Here is a 17802-nt window from a genome sequence, read left to right on the forward strand (position 1 = left end):
CTCTCCGCGCCGCCCGGGTCCGCTCCCGCCCGGGGAAAGCATCGACGAAGGAAGAGCGGTCGCCCAGCTCCCGGAGCCATCGCCCTGCCCGCAGCCGGGAGCAGCCCGCAGGAGGAGGCAGCTGCTCTCTCTGCCGGAAAGGTGAGAGGGGCGCAAGGATGGGGCGGGGTGGGAGAGCGGGCACGGGAGAATTCCCAGGCACAATTCCAGCTCCCCCTCCTTGCAGCTGGCAGCAGCCCGGTGTCCTCTGCGTGCGGCAGCAGCTGCAGCGCTGGTTTGGAGCAAGTTTCCACGGCATTTTGTGGCAAAGGTGCCCCTTCCAGCCGGGAGCCCCGGCTGGGTTCCCTGCCTGGGAAAGCCCTTGAGGTAGCCAAAGGGAGCAGCTGCTGAGATTTCCGAGCTCGCTGTTCCTGTGGTTCTGGATACAATGTTTCAGTAGCGTGTGCTTCTGTCCTATGTGCTGCTAGATGTACTTTGGAACAAGTTGACCCTTTCATCTCTCCCCACCTGCATTCTTCCTAGGTGTACGTTTTATTCAGCAGCACTCAGATGAGAGAGAGGAGCTCTGTTCCCATCGGCATAAAAGGAAAAAGTGTGCTCACACAGACCTAAGTTGTTTGGTCAAAAATTTCTTACTTTGCTTTGGTCCAAAAAATGTTATTACTGTGTGCAAGCTCACGGGGAAGGTTTTATTCAACAGCTCTCAGTGGGACATGAAAGCTCCACTTTCCCTTTTCTTGAACAGCCTGAGACTCAATATTACTTGATATCAATTTTATTACAGGCGTTTTGAACTTTCTGAAGAGCCAGAAGGATTGTTTGTGCATGCGTGTGTCACTAATATCCCTCCTCTCTCCAATGCAGGATGGGGGAAAAAAGGCTGCAGAGCTTCCTGCAAGGGGCTGTAAGTGCAAATAAAGAGGAGCCAGAGGTTTAGATATGAAGCACTAGTTCCGAAAAGAGCCTGATGGATTTGCTGATACCAAAACCAGTAGGAATAGCAGACTGAACTCGGGCATCGTGATGGTCTCCTTGGCTTTAAAAAGCTTTAATGGCTTTGAAAGGCATTTCTATCAGACCTGGTTTATTTTTATTACCTCTCATTAAATTTTAGAATAAAAAAGCCCCGCTCCATCACTGCTGCTGTGATGTGTGACAAAAGCCCATCTTCCCTCCACTGGGAACAGGTGAGAGATGGAACTAAACCCCAAAGGATTTTCAGCTCACTGGTGGCACGTGAGTTTTCTTGGGAATCCTCTGCCAAATCTGGTGAATTGTTTTTGAATGTGGCCATGAGGGGAGTTGAACATGCGCGTCCAGATCTGCAAACATGCAGTGCCAGAAGGAGAAGCCTTGCAATGTAAACCGGGATTTATTCACCTGACTCACAGGTGTGTGTGCTGTGCCCAGGTCCCCTGTCCAAATCCTGGGCGGGGAGAAGCCAGGACTGCACATTCCTTGTGATAGGAATTCAGGGTTTTTTTGGGGGGTCGGGGTGGGGGTTAAATACAAATGACATGCCAGGGAGGGAACGGCTCCTACGTGTAAATATATTTGTGCAAAAGGAGCCCTGCCCAGTCTGACTGCTGCCCAGTGCTGCTCCCTGACTGTACCCTCTCTTGGTGAGCCTCTGTCCCGCTGGCCGTGGTTTTGTTTTCTGTTTTTTGTTGTTGTTGTTGTTGTTGTTTTATTTCATCCTGCACCCCGATCTTCATTTTCTTCCCGTGTCCTCTCTGCTGCCACTCTCCCTTTCTGCCTCGTGTCCTCTGTGTCTGGTTTATAATGTGTAGACTATATGGATAAATGAATTCCACGTAAGTATGCCAAATATAAATAGAAAAATGAATTGAAATATAGTTTTAAAATAAAGGGGTTTTAATTTTCTGTTTTGTTAGAGGCCGGGCTTTTCCATAAATAATATAAAAATGTGAGGATACAGAATATATAAACGTGTGTGTGTGTGTGTGTGTGTGTGTGTTTATATAGATATATACACACACATAAAATACAAATGTTAGTAATATAAAGATTTCTTAATAAAAATAATATTGTACCCATGTTGTAATTGATGCCAATATACATTAAATTCAGTATCCAAAAATAGGTATTGATTATGAATATAAATTAATTATTAACAAACATATATATATATATATATATATATATATATCTAATGGGTTTGGGTTTTTTTTTAATTTGTTCATGGCAGGGATTTTTTAGTTTGGGTCGGGGTTTTTTGGGGGGCATTCGTTTAGTAGGATTTTTTAAAGGGAGGGACCTCGATGTTTTTTGGCCCCTTGTCTCTCTGTCTCTCTGTGTGTCTGTCTCTCTGTCTGTGTGTGTCTGTCTCTCTGTCTGTGTGTGTCTGTCTCTCTGTCTATGTGTCTGTCTCTCTGTCTGTGTGTGTCTGTCTCTCTGTCTGTGTGTGTCTGTGTCTGTCTGTGTGTGTCTGTGTCTCTCTGTCTGTGTGTGTCTGTCTGTCTGTGTGTCTCTCTGTCTCTCTGTCTGTGTGTCTGTCTCTCTGTCTGTGTGTCTCCCTGTCTCTCTGTCTGTGTGTGTCTGTCTCTCTGTCTGTGCGTGTCTGTCTCTCTGTCTGTGTGTCTGTCTCTCTCTCTGTGTCCCCCGTGTCCCCAAAGAGCCGCAGCCCCGGGCTGAGCTCGGCCGCAGTGCTGCCGCCTTGTGGTAAGAGATCGGTACTGCAGCCGTGCCCGGAGCCGGAGCCCGGGCAGTGCTGCCGCCTTGTGGACACAGCGCGGTACTGCAGCCGTGCCCCGAAGCGGCGACCGGCTCCTCCTCGGCGCTGCTGCGGGAGGGCGGTGGGGCGCGAAATGGTGCGCGTGACCTTCTCAAGATGGCGGAGGGCCCAAGGTGACGATGCCGTTCCACTAGGACCGATGCGACGCTCGGGACGGCGGACGCAATAGGACCCCGGCAGAGATACGCTGAAGGGGGGGGGGGGGGGGGGTGTCCTTTTTTTCCCGCCCTTTTTTTGCCGTCCTATGTAGAAGGTCGGGTGAGCGATGGCCGAGTCGCCATCTTGGGAGTGGCACGCTGCAATTTCCGCCCTTACTGGCGCCATGTTTGGTCCTGGCAGAAGCCACTTCCGGTGCGTCGCCAGCGTTGTCGTGGTAACTGTAAAGCCCCAGATAATGGTGTCTATAGAAGTCGCCTGCCTGAATCCGACCCCCGACGCCGATGGCACGCTCTCCCGCCGCCTGTCCCACGAGCCATTTCCAGCACCGCTGACCAGTCCGCGCCCGTCCGCGCCGCGTAAAAGGCGACGGAAAATCGCGCCGAGAACGCGGGATCGGTTTCGGGGCCGGATTCAGGCAGGCGAGTTCAAAAATCGCCAATGTAGGGGGCCTTCTTATTCGCCTCCCTAAACAAAGATGGCGGAGGCACCGGAAATGGCTTCTGCCAGTACCAAAGATGGCGGCAGGGAAGGGCGGAAATTGCATCTCGACCCTCCCAAGATGGCGACTCAACCGTCAGTCGCCCGACCTTCTGCATAGGGCGGCAAAAAGGGGCGGGGAAAAAAAGGACCCCCACGGGGTGTCGACTGCATTGCCTGCGAGCGACGCCGACGCCGATCCCTCCCCCCCGGCGCGATTTTGCGCGGCGTTTCCCATCGTGCCCACACGGGCTGTGGGCTCAGCGGCGCCGCGGACGCGCGGGAGCCCGGCGGGCGCCGACAGGCAGCGGCGGCTCCGCCCCTCTCTCTCTGCCGGGCTCCTTCCACGGCCGCCGTCGCGGAGAGCGACTCCCGTCCCGCCGCTCCTCTCCGCGCCGCCCGGGTCCGCTCCCGCCCGGGGAAAGCATCGACGAAGGAAGAGCGGTCGCCCAGCTCCCGGAGCCATCGCCCTGCCCGCAGCCGGGAGCAGCCCGCAGGAGGAGGCAGCTGCTCTCTCTGCCGGAAAGGTGAGAGGGGCGCAAGGATGGGGCGGGGTGGGAGAGCGGGCACGGGAGAATTCCCAGGCACAATTCCAGCTCCCCCTCCTTGCAGCTGGCAGCAGCCCGGTGTCCTCTGCGTGCGGCAGCAGCTGCAGCGCTGGTTTGGAGCAAGTTTCCACGGCATTTTGTTGCAAAGGTGCCCCTTCCAGCCGGGAGCCCCGGCTGGGTTCCCTGCCTGGGAAAGCCCTTGAGGTAGCCAAAGGGAGCAGCTGCTGAGAATTCCGAGCTCGCTGTTCCTGTGGTTCTGGATACAATGTTTCAGTAGCGTGTGCTTCTGTCCTATGTGCTGCTAGATGTACTTTGGAACAAGTTGACTCTTTCATCCCTCCCCACCTGCATTCTTCCTAGGTGTACGTTTTATTCAGCAGCACTCAGATGAGAGAGAGGAGCTCTGTTCCCATCGGCATAAAAGGAAAAAGTGTGCTCACACAGACCTAAGTTGTTTGGTCAAAAATTTCTTACTTTGCTTTGGTCCAAAAAATGTTATTACTGTGTGCAAGCTCACGGGGAAGGTTTTATTCAACAGCTCTCAGTGGGACATGAAAGCTCCACTTTCCCTTTTCTTGAACAGCCTGAGACTCAATATTACTTGATATCAATTTTATTACAGGCGTTTTGAACTTTTTGAAGAGCCAGAAGGATTGTTTGTGCATGCGTGTGTCACTAATATCCCTCCTCTCTCCAATGCAGGATGGGGGAAAAAAGGCTGCAGAGCTTCCTGCAAGGGGCTGTAAGTGCAAATAAAGAGGAGCCAGAGGTTTAGATATGAAGCACTAGTTCCGAAAAGAGCCTGATGGATTTGCTGATACCAAAACCAGTAGGAATAGCAGACTGAACTCGGGCATCGTGATGGTCTCCTTGGCTTTAAAAAGCTTTAATGGCTTTGAAAGGCATTTCTATCAGACCTGGTTTATTTTTATTACCTCTCATTAAATTTTAGAATAAAAAAGCCCCGCTCCATCACTGCTGCTGTGATGTGTGACAAAAGCCCATCTTCCCTCCACTGGGAACAGGTGAGAGATGGAACTAAACCCCAAAGGATTTTCAGCTCACTGGTGGCACGTGAGTTTTCTTGGGAATCCTCTGCCAAATCTGGTGAATTGTTTTTGAATGTGGCCATGAGGGGAGTTGAACATGCGCGTCCAGATCTGCAAACATGCAGTGCCAGAAGGAGAAGCCTTGCAATGTAAACCGGGATTTATTCACCTGACTCACAGGTGTGTGTGCTGTGCCCAGGTCCCCTGTCCAAATCCTGGGCGGGGAGAAGCCAGGACTGCACATTCCTTGTGATAGGAATTCAGGGTTTTTTTGGGGGGTCGGGGTGGGGGTTAAATACAAATGACATGCCAGGGAGGGAACGGCTCCTACGTGTAAATATATTTGTGCAAAAGGAGCCCTGCCCAGTCTGACTGCTGCCCAGTGCTGCTCCCTGACTGTACCCTCTCTTGGTGAGCCTCTGTCCCGCTGGCCGTGGTTTTGTTTTCTGTTTTTTGTTGTTGTTGTTGTTGTTGTTTTATTTCATCCTGCACCCCGATCTTCATTTTCTTCCCGTGTCCTCTCTGCTGCCACTCTCCCTTTCTGCCTCGTGTCCTCTGTGTCTGGTTTATAATGTGTAGACTATATGGATAAATGAATTCCACGTAAGTATGCCAAATATAAATAGAAAAATGAATTGAAATATAGTTTTAAAATAAAGGGGTTTTAATTTTCTGTTTTGTTAGAGGCCGGGCTTTTCCATAAATAATATAAAAATGTGAGGATACAGAATATATAAACGTGTGTGTGTGTGTGTGTGTGTGTGTGTTTATATAGATATATACACACACATAAAATACAAATGTTAGTAATATAAAGATTTCTTAATAAAAATAATATTGTACCCATGTTGTAATTGATGCCAATATACATTAAATTCAGTATCCAAAAATAGGTATTGATTATGAATATAAATTAATTATTAACAAACATACATATATATATATATATATATATCTAATGGGTTTGGGTTTTTTTTTAATTTGTTCATGGCAGGGATTTTTTAGTTTGGGTCGGGGTTTTTTGGGGGGCATTCGTTTAGTAGGATTTTTTAAAGGGAGGGACCTCGATGTTTTTTGGCCCCTTGTCTCTCTGTCTCTCTGTGTGTCTGTCTCTCTGTCTGTGTGTGTCTGTGTCTCTCTGTCTGTGTGTGTCTGTGTCTCTCCGTCTGTGTGTGTCTGTGTCTCTCTGTCTGTGTGTGTCTGTCTCTCTGTCTGTGTGTCTCTCTGTCTCTCTGTCTGTGTCTCTGTCTCTGTGTGTGTGTGTGTCTGTCTCTCTGTCTGTGTGTCTCTCTGTCTCTCTGTCTGTGTCTCTGTCTCTGTGTGTGTGTGTGTCTGTCTCTCTGTCTGTGTGTCTCCCTGTCTCTCTGTCTGTGTGTGTCTGTCTCTCTGTCTGTGTGTCTGTCTCTCTGTCTGTGTCCCCCGTGTCCCCAAAGAGCCGCAGCCCCGGGCTGAGCTCGGCCGCAGTGCTGCCGCCTTGTGGTAAGAGATCGGTACTGCAGCCGTGCCCGGAGCCGGAGCCCGGGCAGTGCTGCCGCCTTGTGGACACAGCGCGGTACTGCAGCCGTGCCCCGAAGCGGCGACCGGCTGCTCCTCGGCGCTGCTGCGGGAGGGCGGTGGGGCGCGAAATGGTGCGCGTGACCTTCTCAAGATGGCGGAGGGCCCAAGGTGACGATGCCGTTCCACTGGGACCGATGCGACGCTCGGGACGGCGGACGCAATAGGACCCCGGCAGAGATACGCTGAAGGGGGGGGGGGGGGGGGGGGGGGGTGTGTCCTTTTTTTCCCGCCCTTTTTTTGCCGTCCTATGTAGAAGGTCGGGTGAGCGATGGCCGAGTCGCCATCTTGGGAGTGGCACGCTGCAATTTCCGCCCTTACTGGCGCCATGTTTGGTCCTGGCAGAAGCCACTTCCGGTGCGTCGCCAGCGTTGTCGTGGTAACTGTAAAGCCCCAGATAATGGTGTCTATAGAAGTCGCCTGCCTGAATCCGACCCCCGACGCCGATGGCGCGCTCTCCCGCCGCCTGTCCCACGAGCCATTTCCAGCACCGCTGACCAGTCCGCGCCCGTCCGCGCCGCGTAAAAGGCGACGGAAAATCGCGCCGAGAACGCGGGATCGGTTTCGGGGCCGGATTCAAGCAGGCGAGTTCAAGAATCGCCAATGTAGGGGGCCTTCTTATTCGCCTCCCTAAACAAAGATGGCGGAGGCACCGGAAATGGCTTCTGCCAGTACCAAAGATGGCGGCAGGGAAGGGCGGAAATTGCATCTCGACCCTCCCAAGATGGCGACTCAACCGTCACTCGCCCGACCTTCTGCATAGGGCGGCAAAAATGGGCGGGGAAAAAAGGACCCCCACGGGGTGTCGACTGCATTGCCTGCGCGCGACGCCGACGCCGATCCCTCCCCCCCGGCGCGATTTTGCGCGGCGTTTCCCATCGTGCCCACACGGGCTGTGGGCTCAGCGGCGCCGCGGACGCGCGGGAGCCCGGCGGGCGCCGACAGGCAGCGGCGGCTCCGCCCCTCTCTCTCTGCCGGGCTCCTTCCACGGCCGCCGTCGCGGAGAGCGACTCCCGTCCCGCCGCTCCTCTCCGCGCCGCCCGGGTCCGCTCCCGCCCGGGGAAAGCATCGACGAAGGAAGAGCGGTCGCCCAGCTCCCGGAGCCATCGCCCTGCCCGCAGCCGGGAGCAGCCCGCAGGAGGAGGCAGCTGCTCTCTCTGCCGGAAAGGTGAGAGGGGCGCAAGGATGGGGCGGGGTGGGAGAGCGGGCACGGGAGAATTCCCAGGCACAATTCCAGCTCCCCCTCCTTGCAGCTGGCAGCAGCCCGGTGTCCTCTGCGTGCGGCAGCAGCTGCAGCGCTGGTTTGGAGCAAGTTTCCACGGCATTTTGTTGCAAAGGTGCCCCTTCCAGCCGGGAGCCCCGGCTGGGTTCCCTGCCTGGGAAAGCCCTTGAGGTAGCCAAAGGGAGCAGCTGCTGAGAATTCCGAGCTCGCTGTTCCTGTGGTTCTGGATACAATGTTTCAGTAGCGTGTGCTTCTGTCCTATGTGCTGCTAGATGTACTTTGGAGCAAGTTGACTCTTTCATCTCTCCCCACCTGCATTCTTCCTAGGTGTACGTTTTATTCAGCAGCACTCAGATGAGAGAGAGGAGCTCTGTTCCCATCGGCATAAAAGGAAAAAGTGTGCTCACACAGACCTAAGTTGTTTGGTCAAAAATTTCTTACTTTGCTTTGGTCCAAAAAATGTTATTACTGTGTGCAAGCTCACGGGGAAGGTTTTATTCAACAGCTCTCAGTGGGACATGAAAGCTCCACTTTCCCTTTTCTTGAACAGCCTGAGACTCAATATTACTTGATATCAATTTTATTACAGGCGTTTTGAACTTTTTGAAGAGCCAGAAGGATTGTTTGTGCATGCGTGTGTCACTAATATCCCTCCTCTCTCCAATGCAGGATGGGGGAAAAAAGGCTGCAGAGCTTCCTGCAAGGGGCTGTAAGTGCAAATAAAGAGGAGCCAGAGGTTTAGATATGAAGCACTAGTTCCGAAAAGAGCCTGATGCATTTCCTGATACCAAAACCAGTAGGAATAGCAGACTGAACTCGGGCATGGTGATGGTCTCCTTGGCTTTAAAAAGCTTTAATGGCTTTGAAAGGCATTTCTATCAGACCTGGTTTATTTTTATTACCTCTCATTAAATTTTAGAATAAAAAAGCCCCGCTCCATCACTGCTGCTGTGATGTGTGACAAAAGCCCATCTTCCCTCCACTGGGAACAGGTGAGAGATGGAACTAAACCCCAAAGGATTTTCTGCTCACTGGTGGCACGTGAGTTTTCTTGGGAATCCTCTGCCAAATCTGGTGAATTGTTTTTGAATGTGGCCATGAGGGGAGTTGAACATGCGCGTCCAGATCTGCAAACATGCAGTGCCAGAAGGAGAAGCCTTGCAATGTAAACCGGGATTTATTCACCTGACTCACAGGTGTGTGTGCTGTGCCCAGGTCCCCTGTCCAAATCCTGGGCGGGGAGAAGCCAGGACTGCACATTCCTTGTGATAGGAATTCAGGGTTTTTTTGGGGGGTCGGGGTGGGGGTTAAATACAAATGTCATGCCAGGGAGGGAACGGCTCCTACGTGTAAATATATTTGTGCAAAAGGAGCCCTGCCCAGTCTGACTGCTGCCCAGTGCTGCTCCCTGACTGTACCCTCTCTTGGTGAGCCTCTGTCCCGCTGGCCGTGGTTTTGTTTTCTGTTTTTTGTTGTTGTTGTTGTTGTTGTTGTTTTATTTCATCCTGCACCCCGATCTTCATTTTCTTCCCGTGTCCTCTCTGCTGCCACTCTCCCTTTCTGCCTCGTGTCCTCTGTGTCTGGTTTATAATGTGTAGACTATATGGATAAATGAATTCCACGTAAGTATGCCAAATATAAATAGAAAAATGAATTGAAATATAGTTTTAAAATAAAGGGGTTTTAATTTTCTGTTTTGTTAGAGGCCGGGCTTTTCCATAAATAATATAAAAATGTGAAGATACAGAATATATAAACGTGTGTGTGTGTGTGTGTGTGTGTGTGTGTGTGTTTATATAGATATATACACACACATAAAATACAAATGTTAGTAATATAAAGATTTCTTAATAAAAATAATATTGTACCCATGTTGTAATTGATGCCAATATACATTAAATTCAGTATCCAAAAATAGGTATTGATTATGAATATAAATTAATTATTAACAAACATACATATATATATATATATATATATATATCTAATGGGTTTGGGTTTTTTTTTAATTTGTTCATGGCAGGGATTTTTTAGTTTGGGTCGGGGTTTTTTGGGGGGCATTCGTTTAGTAGGATTTTTTAAAGGGAGGGACCTCGATGTTTTTTGGCCCCTTGTCTCTCTGTCTCTCTGTGTGTCTGTCTCTCTGTCTGTGTGTGTCTGTCTCTCTGTCTGTGTGTGTCTGTCTCTCGGTCTATGTGTCTGTCTCTCTGTCTGTGTCTGTCTGTCTCTCTGTCTGTGTGTGTCTGTGTCTCTCCGTCTGTGTGTGTCTGTGTCTCTCTGTCTGTGTGTGTCTGTCTCTCTGTCTGTGTGTGTCTGTGTCTCTCCGTCTGTGTGTGTCTGTCTCTCTGTCTGTGTGTCTCTCTGTCTCTCTGTCTGTGTCTCTGTCTCTGTCTGTGTGTCTGTCTCTCTGTGTGTGTGTGTCTGTCTCTCTGTGTGTGTGTGTCTGTCTCTCTGTGTGTGTGTGTCTGTCTCTCTCTGTGTGTGTGTCTGTCTCTCTCTGTGTGTGTGTCTGTCTCTCTGTCTGTGTGTCTCTCTGTCTCTCTGTCTGTGTCTCTGTCTCTGTCTGTGTGTCTGTCTCTCTGTCTGTGTGTGTCTGTCTCTCTGTCTGTGTGTCTCTCTGTCTCTCTGTGTGTGTGTGTCTGTCTCTCTGTGTGTGTGTGTCTGTCTCTCTGTGTGTGTGTGTCTGTCTCTCTCTGTGTGTGTGTCTGTCTCTCTCTGTGTGTGTGTCTGTCTCTCTGTCTGTGTGTCTCTCTGTCTCTCTGTCTGTGTCTCTGTCTCTGTCTGTGTGTCTGTCTCTCTGTCTGTGTGTGTCTGTCTCTCTGTCTGTGTGTGTCTGTCTCTCTGTCTGTGTGTGTCTGTGTCTCTCTGTCTGTGTGTGTCTGTGTCTCTCTGTGTGTGTGTGTCTGTCTCTCTCTGTGTGTGTGTCTGTCTCTCTGTCTGTGTGTCTCCCTGTCTCTCTGTCTGTGTGTCTCCCTGTCTCTCTGTCTGTGTGTCTCCCTGTCTCTCTGTCTGTGTGTGTCTGTCTCTCTGTCTGTGTGTCTGTCTCTCTGTCTGTGTCCCCCGTGTCCCCAAAGAGCCGCAGCCCCGGGCTGAGCTCGGCCGCAGTGCTGCCGCCTTGTGGTAAGAGATCGGTACTGCAGCCGTGCCCGGAGCCGGAGCCCGGGCAGTGCTGCCGCCTTGTGGACACAGCGCGGTACTGCAGCCGTGCCCCGAAGCGGCGACCGGCTGCTCCTCGGCGCTGCTGCGGGAGGGCGGTGGGGCGCGAAATGGTGCGCGTGACCTTCTCAAGATGGCGGAGGGCCCAAGGTGACGATGCCGTTCCACTGGGACCGATGCGACGCTCGGGACGGCGGACGCAATAGGACCCCGGCAGAGATACGCTGAAGGGGGGGCGGGCGGGGGGGTGTCCTTTTTTTCCCGCCCTTTTTTTGCCGTCCTATGTAGAAGGTCGGGTGAGCGATGGCCGAGTCGCCATCTTGGGAGTGGCACGCTGCAATTTCCGCCCTTACTGGCGCCATGTTTGGTCCTGGCAGAAGCCACTTCCGGTGCGTCGCCAGCGTTGTCGTGGTAACTGTAAAGCCCCAGATAATGGTGTCTATAGAAGTCGCCTGCCTGAATCCGACCCCCGACGCCGATGGCGCGCTCTCCCGCCGCCTGTCCCACGAGCCATTTCCAGCACCGCTGACCAGTCCGCGCCCGTCCGCGCCGCGTAAAAGGCGACGGAAAATCGCGCCGAGAACGCGGGATCGGTTTCGGGGCCGGATTCAAGCAGGCGAGTTCAAGAATCGCCAATGTAGGGGGCCTTCTTATTCGCCTCCCTAAACAAAGATGGCGGAGGCACCGGAAATGGCTTCTGCCAGTACCAAAGATGGCGGCAGGGAAGGGCGGAAATTGCATCTCGACCCTCCCAAGATGGCGACTCAACCGTCACTCGCCCGACCTTCTGCATAGGGCGGCAAAAATGGGCGGGGAAAAAAGGACCCCCACGGGGTGTCGACTGCATTGCCTGCGCGCGACGCCGACGCCGATCCCTCCCCCCCGGCGCGATTTTGCGCGGCGTTTCCCATCGTGCCCACACGGGCTGTGGGCTCAGCGGCGCCGCGGACGCGCGGGAGCCCGGCGGGCGCCGACAGGCAGCGGCGGCTCCGCCCCTCTCTCTCTGCCGGGCTCCTTCCACGGCCGCCGTCGCGGAGAGCGACTCCCGTCCCGCCGCTCCTCTCCGCGCCGCCCGGGTCCGCTCCCGCCCGGGGAAAGCATCGACGAAGGAAGAGCGGTCGCCCAGCTCCCGGAGCCATCGCCCTGCCCGCAGCCGGGAGCAGCCCGCAGGAGGAGGCAGCTGCTCTCTCTGCCGGAAAGGTGAGAGGGGTGCAAGGATGGGGCGGGGTGGGAGAGCGGGCACGGGAGAATTCCCAGGCACAATTCCAGCTCCCCCTCCTTGCAGCTGGCAGCAGCCCGGTGTCCTCTGCGTGCGGCAGCAGCTGCAGCGCTGGTTTGGAGCAAGATTCCACGGCATTTTGTGGCAAAGGTGCCCCTTCCAGCCGGGAGCCCCGGCTGGGTTCCCTGCCTGGGAAAGCCCTTGAGGTAGCCAAAGGGAGCAGCTGCTGAGATTTCCGAGCTCGCTGTTCCTGTGGTTCTGGATACAATGTTTCAGTAGCGTGTGCTTCTGTCCTATGTGCTGCTAGATGTACTTTGGAACAAGTTGACCCTTTCATCTCTCCCCACCTGCATTCTTCCTAGGTGTACGTTTTATTCAGCAGCACTCAGATGAGAGAGAGGAGCTCTGTTCCCATCGGCATAAAAGGAAAAAGTGTGCTCACACAGACCTAAGTTGTTTGGTCAAAAATTTCTTACTTTGCTTTGGTCCAAAAAATGTTATTACTGTGTGCAAGCTCACGGGGAAGGTTTTATTCAACAGCTCTCAGTGGGACATGAAAGCTCCACTTTCCCTTTTCTTGAACAGCCTGAGACTCAATATTACTTGATATCAATTTTATTACAGGCGTTTTGAACTTTTTGAAGAGCCAGAAGGATTGTTTGTGCATACATGTGTCACTAATATCCCTCCTCTCTCCAATGCAGGATGGGGGAAAAAAGGCTGCAGAGCTTCCTGCAAGGGGCTGTAAGTGCAAATAAAGAGGAGCCAGAGGTTTAGATATGAAGCACTAGTTCCGAAAAGAGCCTGATGGATTTGCTGATACCAAAACCAGTAGGAATAGCAGACTGAACTCGGGCATCGTGATGGTCTCCTTGGCTTTAAAAAGCTTTAATTGCTTTGAAAGGCATTTCTATCAGACCTGGTTTATTTTTATTGCCTCTCATTAAATTTTAGAATAAAAAAGCCCCGCTCCATCACTGCTGCTGTGATGTGTGACAAAAGCCCATCTTCCCTCCACTGGGAACAGGTGAGAGATGGAACTAAACCCCAAAGGATTTTCTGCTCACTGGTGGCACGTGAGTTTTCTTGGGAATCCTCTGCCAAATCTGGTGAATTGTTTTTGAATGTGGCCATGAGGGGAGTTGAACATGCGCGTCCAGATCTGCAAACATGCAGTGCCAGAAGGAGAAGCCTTGAAATGTAAACCGGGATTTATTCACCTGACTCACAGGTGTGTGTGCTGTGCCCAGGTCCCCTGTCCAAATCCTGGGCGGGGAGAAGCCAGGACTGCACATTCCTTGTGATAGGAATTCAGGGTTTTTTTGGGGGGTCGGGGTGGGGGTTAAATACAAATGACATGCCAGGGAGGGAACGGCTCCTACGTGTAAATATATTTGTGCAAAAGGAGCCCTGCCCAGTCTGACTGCTGCCCAGTGCTGCTCCCTGACTGTACCCTCTCTTGGTGAGCCTCTGTCCCGCTGGCCGTGGTTTTGTTTTCTGTTTTTTGTTGTTGTTGTTGTTGTTGTTTTATTTCATCCTGCACCCCGATCTTCATTTTCTTCCCGTGTCCTCTCTGCTGCCACTCTCCCTTTCTGCCTCGTGTCCTCTGTGTCTGGTTTATAATGTGTAGACTATATGGATAAATGAATTCCACGTAAGTATGCCAAATATAAATAGAAAAATGAATTGAAATATAGTTTTAAAATAAAGGGGTTTTAATTTTCTGTTTTGTTAGAGGCCGGGCTTTTCCATAAATAATATAAAAATGTGAAGATACAGAATATATAAACGTGTGTGTGTGTGTGTGTGTGTGTGTGTGTGTGTTTATATAGATATATACACACACATAAAATACAAATGTTAGTAATATAAAGATTTCTTAATAAAAATAATATTGTACCCATGTTGTAATTGATGCCAATATACATTAAATTCAGTATCCAAAAATAGGTATTGATTATGAATATAAATTAATTATTAACAAACATACATATATATATATATATATATATCTAATGGGTTTGGGTTTTTTTTTAATTTGTTCATGGCAGGGATTTTTTAGTTTGGGTCGGGGTTTTTTGGGGGGCATTCGTTTAGTAGGATTTTTTAAAGGGAGGGACCTCGATGTTTTTTGGCCCCTTGTCTCTCTGTCTCTCTGTGTGTCTGTCTCTCTGTCTGTGTGTGTCTGTGTCTCTCTGTCTGTGTGTGTCTGTGTCTCTCCGTCTGTGTGTGTCTGTGTCTCTCTGTCTGTGTGTGTCTGTCTCTCTGTCTGTGTGTCTCTCTGTCTCTCTGTCTGTGTCTCTGTCTCTGTGTGTGTGTGTGTCTGTCTCTCTGTCTGTGTGTCTCTCTGTCTCTCTGTCTGTGTCTCTGTCTCTGTGTGTGTGTGTGTCTGTCTCTCTGTCTGTGTGTCTCCCTGTCTCTCTGTCTGTGTGTGTCTGTCTCTCTGTCTGTGTGTCTGTCTCTCTGTCTGTGTCCCCCGTGTCCCCAAAGAGCCGCAGCCCCGGGCTGAGCTCGGCCGCAGTGCTGCCGCCTTGTGGTAAGAGATCGGTACTGCAGCCGTGCCCGGAGCCGGAGCCCGGGCAGTGCTGCCGCCTTGTGGACACAGCGCGGTACTGCAGCCGTGCCCCGAAGCGGCGACCGGCTGCTCCTCGGCGCTGCTGCGGGAGGGCGGTGGGGCGCGAAATGTTGCGCGTGACCTTCTCAAGATGGCGGAGGGCCCAAGGTGACGATGCCGTTCCACTGGGACCGATGCGACGCTCGGGACGGCGGACGCAATAGGACCCCGGCAGAGATACGCTGAAGGGGGGGGGGGGGGGGGGGGGGGTGTCCTTTTTTTCCCGCCCTTTTTTTGCCGTCCTATGTAGAAGGTCGGGTGAGCGATGGCCGAGTCGCCATCTTGGGAGTGGCACGCTGCAATTTCCGCCCTTACTGGCGCCATGTTTGGTCCTGGCAGAAGCCACTTCCGGTGCGTCGCCAGCGTTGTCGTGGTAACTGTAAAGCCCCAGATAATGGTGTCTATAGAAGTCGCCTGCCTGAATCCGACCCCCGACGCCGATGGCGCGCTCTCCCGCCGCCTGTCCCACGAGCCATTTCCAGCACCGCTGACCAGTCCGCGCCCGTCCGCGCCGCGTAAAAGGCGACGGAAAATCGCGCCGAGAACGCGGGATCGGTTTCGGGGCCGGATTCAAGCAGGCGAGTTCAAGAATCGCCAATGTAGGGGGCCTTCTTATTCGCCTCCCTAAACAAAGATGGCGGAGGCACCGGAAATGGCTTCTGCCAGTACCAAAGATGGCGGCAGGGAAGGGCGGAAATTGCATCTCGACCCTCCCAAGATGGCGACTCAACCGTCACTCGCCCGACCTTCTGCATAGGGCGGCAAAAATGGGCGGGGGAAAAAAGGACCCCCACGGGGTGTCGACTGCATTGCCTGCGCGCGACGCCGACGCCGATCCCTCCCCCCCGGCGCGATTTTGCGCGGCGTTTCCCATCGTGCCCACACGGGCTGTGGGCTCAGCGGCGCCGCGGACGCGCGGGAGCCCGGCGGGCGCCGACAGGCAGCGGCGGCTCCGCCCCTCTCTCTCTGCCGGGCTCCTTCCACGGCCGCCGTCGCGGAGAGCGACTCCCGTCCCGCCGCTCCTCTCCGCGCCGCCCGGGTCCGCTCCCGCCCGGGGAAAGCATCGACGAAGGAAGAGAGGTCGCCCAGCTCCCGGAGCCATCGCCCTGCCCGCAGCCGGGAGCAGCCCGCAGGAGGAGGCAGCTGCTCTCTCTGCCGGAAAGGTGAGAGGGGCGCAAGGATGGGGCGGGGTGGGAGAGCGGGCACGGGAGAATTCCCAGGCACAATTCCAGCTCCCCCTCCTTGCAGCTGGCAGCAGCCCGGTGTCCTCTGCGTGCGGCAGCAGCTGCAGCGCTGGTTTGGAGCAAGTTTCCACGGCATTTTGTTGCAAAGGTGCCCCTTCCAGCCGGGAGCCCCGGCTGGGTTCCCTGGCTGGGAAAGTCCTTGAAGTAGCCAAAGGGAGCAGCTGCTGAGAATTCCGAGCCCGCTGTTCCTGTGGTTCTGGATACAATGTTTCAGTAGCGTGTGCTTCTGTCCTATGTGCTGCTAGATGTACTTTGGAGCAAGTTGACTCTTTCATCTCTCCCCACCTGCATTCTTCCTAGGTGTACGTTTTATTCAGCAGCACTCAGATGAGAGAGAGGAGCTCTGTTCCCATCGGCATAAAAGGAAAAAGTGTGCTCACACAGACCTAAGTTGTTTGGTCAAAAATTTCTTACTTTGCTTTGGTCCAAAAAATGTTATTACTGTGTGCAAGCTCACGGGGAAGGTTTTATTCAACAGCTCTCAGTGGGACATGAAAGCTCCACTTTCCCTTTTCTTGAACAGCCTGAGACTCAATATTACTTGATATCAATTTTATTACAGGCGTTTTGAACTTTTTGAAGAGCCAGAAGGATTGTTTGTGCATGCGTGTGTCACTAATATCCCTCCTCTCTCCAATGCAGGATGGGGGACAAAAGGCTGCAGAGCTTCCTGCAAGGGGCTGTAAGTGCAAATAAAGAGGAGCCAGAGGTTTAGTTGATATGAAGCACTAGTTCTGAAAAGAGCCTGATGGATTTGCTGATACCAAAACCAGTAGGAATAGCAGACTGAACTCGGGCATGGTGATGGTCTCCTTGGCTTTAAAAAGCTTTAATGGCTTTAATGGGCATTTCTCTCAGACCTGGTTTATTTTTATTACCTTTCATTACATTTTAGAATAAAAAAGCCCCGCTCCATCACTGCTGCTGTGATGTGTGACTAAAGCCCATCTTCCCTCCACTGGGAACAGGTGAGAGATGGAACTAAACCCCGAAGGATTTTCTGCTCACTGATGGCACGTGAGTTTTCTTGGGAATTCTCTGCCAAATGTGGTCAGTTGTTCTTGAATGTGGCCATGAGGGGAGTTGAACGTGCCAGCCCAGATCTGCAAACATGCAGTGCCAGAAGGAGATCCCTTGAAGTGTCACCTGGGATGTGTTCCGCTGACTCACTAGTGGGTGCTGTGCCCAGGTCCCCTGTCCAAATCCTGGGCGGGGAGAAGCCAGGACTGCACATTGCTCGTGATATGAAGTCACTTCTGGGGAGGTTGAATAGAAATGAGATGCCAGGGAGGGAATGGCTTCTAACTGTAAATATTTTTGTCCTAGAGGAGCCCTGCCCAGTCTGACTGCTGCCCAGTGCTGCTCCCTGACTGCACGCTCTCTTGGTGAGCCTCTGTCCTGCTGGCCGTGCCTTTTCTGTCCCCGTCCCCGTGCCGCTCCGTGCCCGTCTTTACCCTCCCGAGCACGTGGCGTGGTCGATTCCTGTCTCCCGGTCCTGGTTTCCCTTTTTGTCTCTGTGTCCCTGCGTCCTTGCTGTGTGTTTGGGACTCCGTCTTTTTGTCTGTCCTTCTCCGTGCCTCACTCGTGTTCCCGTTCTGTTCCCTGTGGCTCTGTGGTGCTCCCCGTGCCATTGTTTCCCCCAGGATCCTTGTGTCCCGTTCGCTGCCCCTGTTCTTTTTTAATCCCTCTCTCGTGCTGCCCATCTAGCATCCCTTTTTTGTGGTTTTGTTTTCTATTTTTTTTTCCTCCATTTCATCCTGCACCCCGATCTTCATTTTCTTTCCTGTGTCCTCTCTGCTGCCACT

This window comes from Cinclus cinclus, unplaced genomic scaffold (genome assembly GCF_963662255.1).
Source record: "Cinclus cinclus unplaced genomic scaffold, bCinCin1.1 SCAFFOLD_36, whole genome shotgun sequence".
NCBI classification, from domain to species: domain Eukaryota; kingdom Metazoa; phylum Chordata; class Aves; order Passeriformes; family Cinclidae; genus Cinclus; species Cinclus cinclus.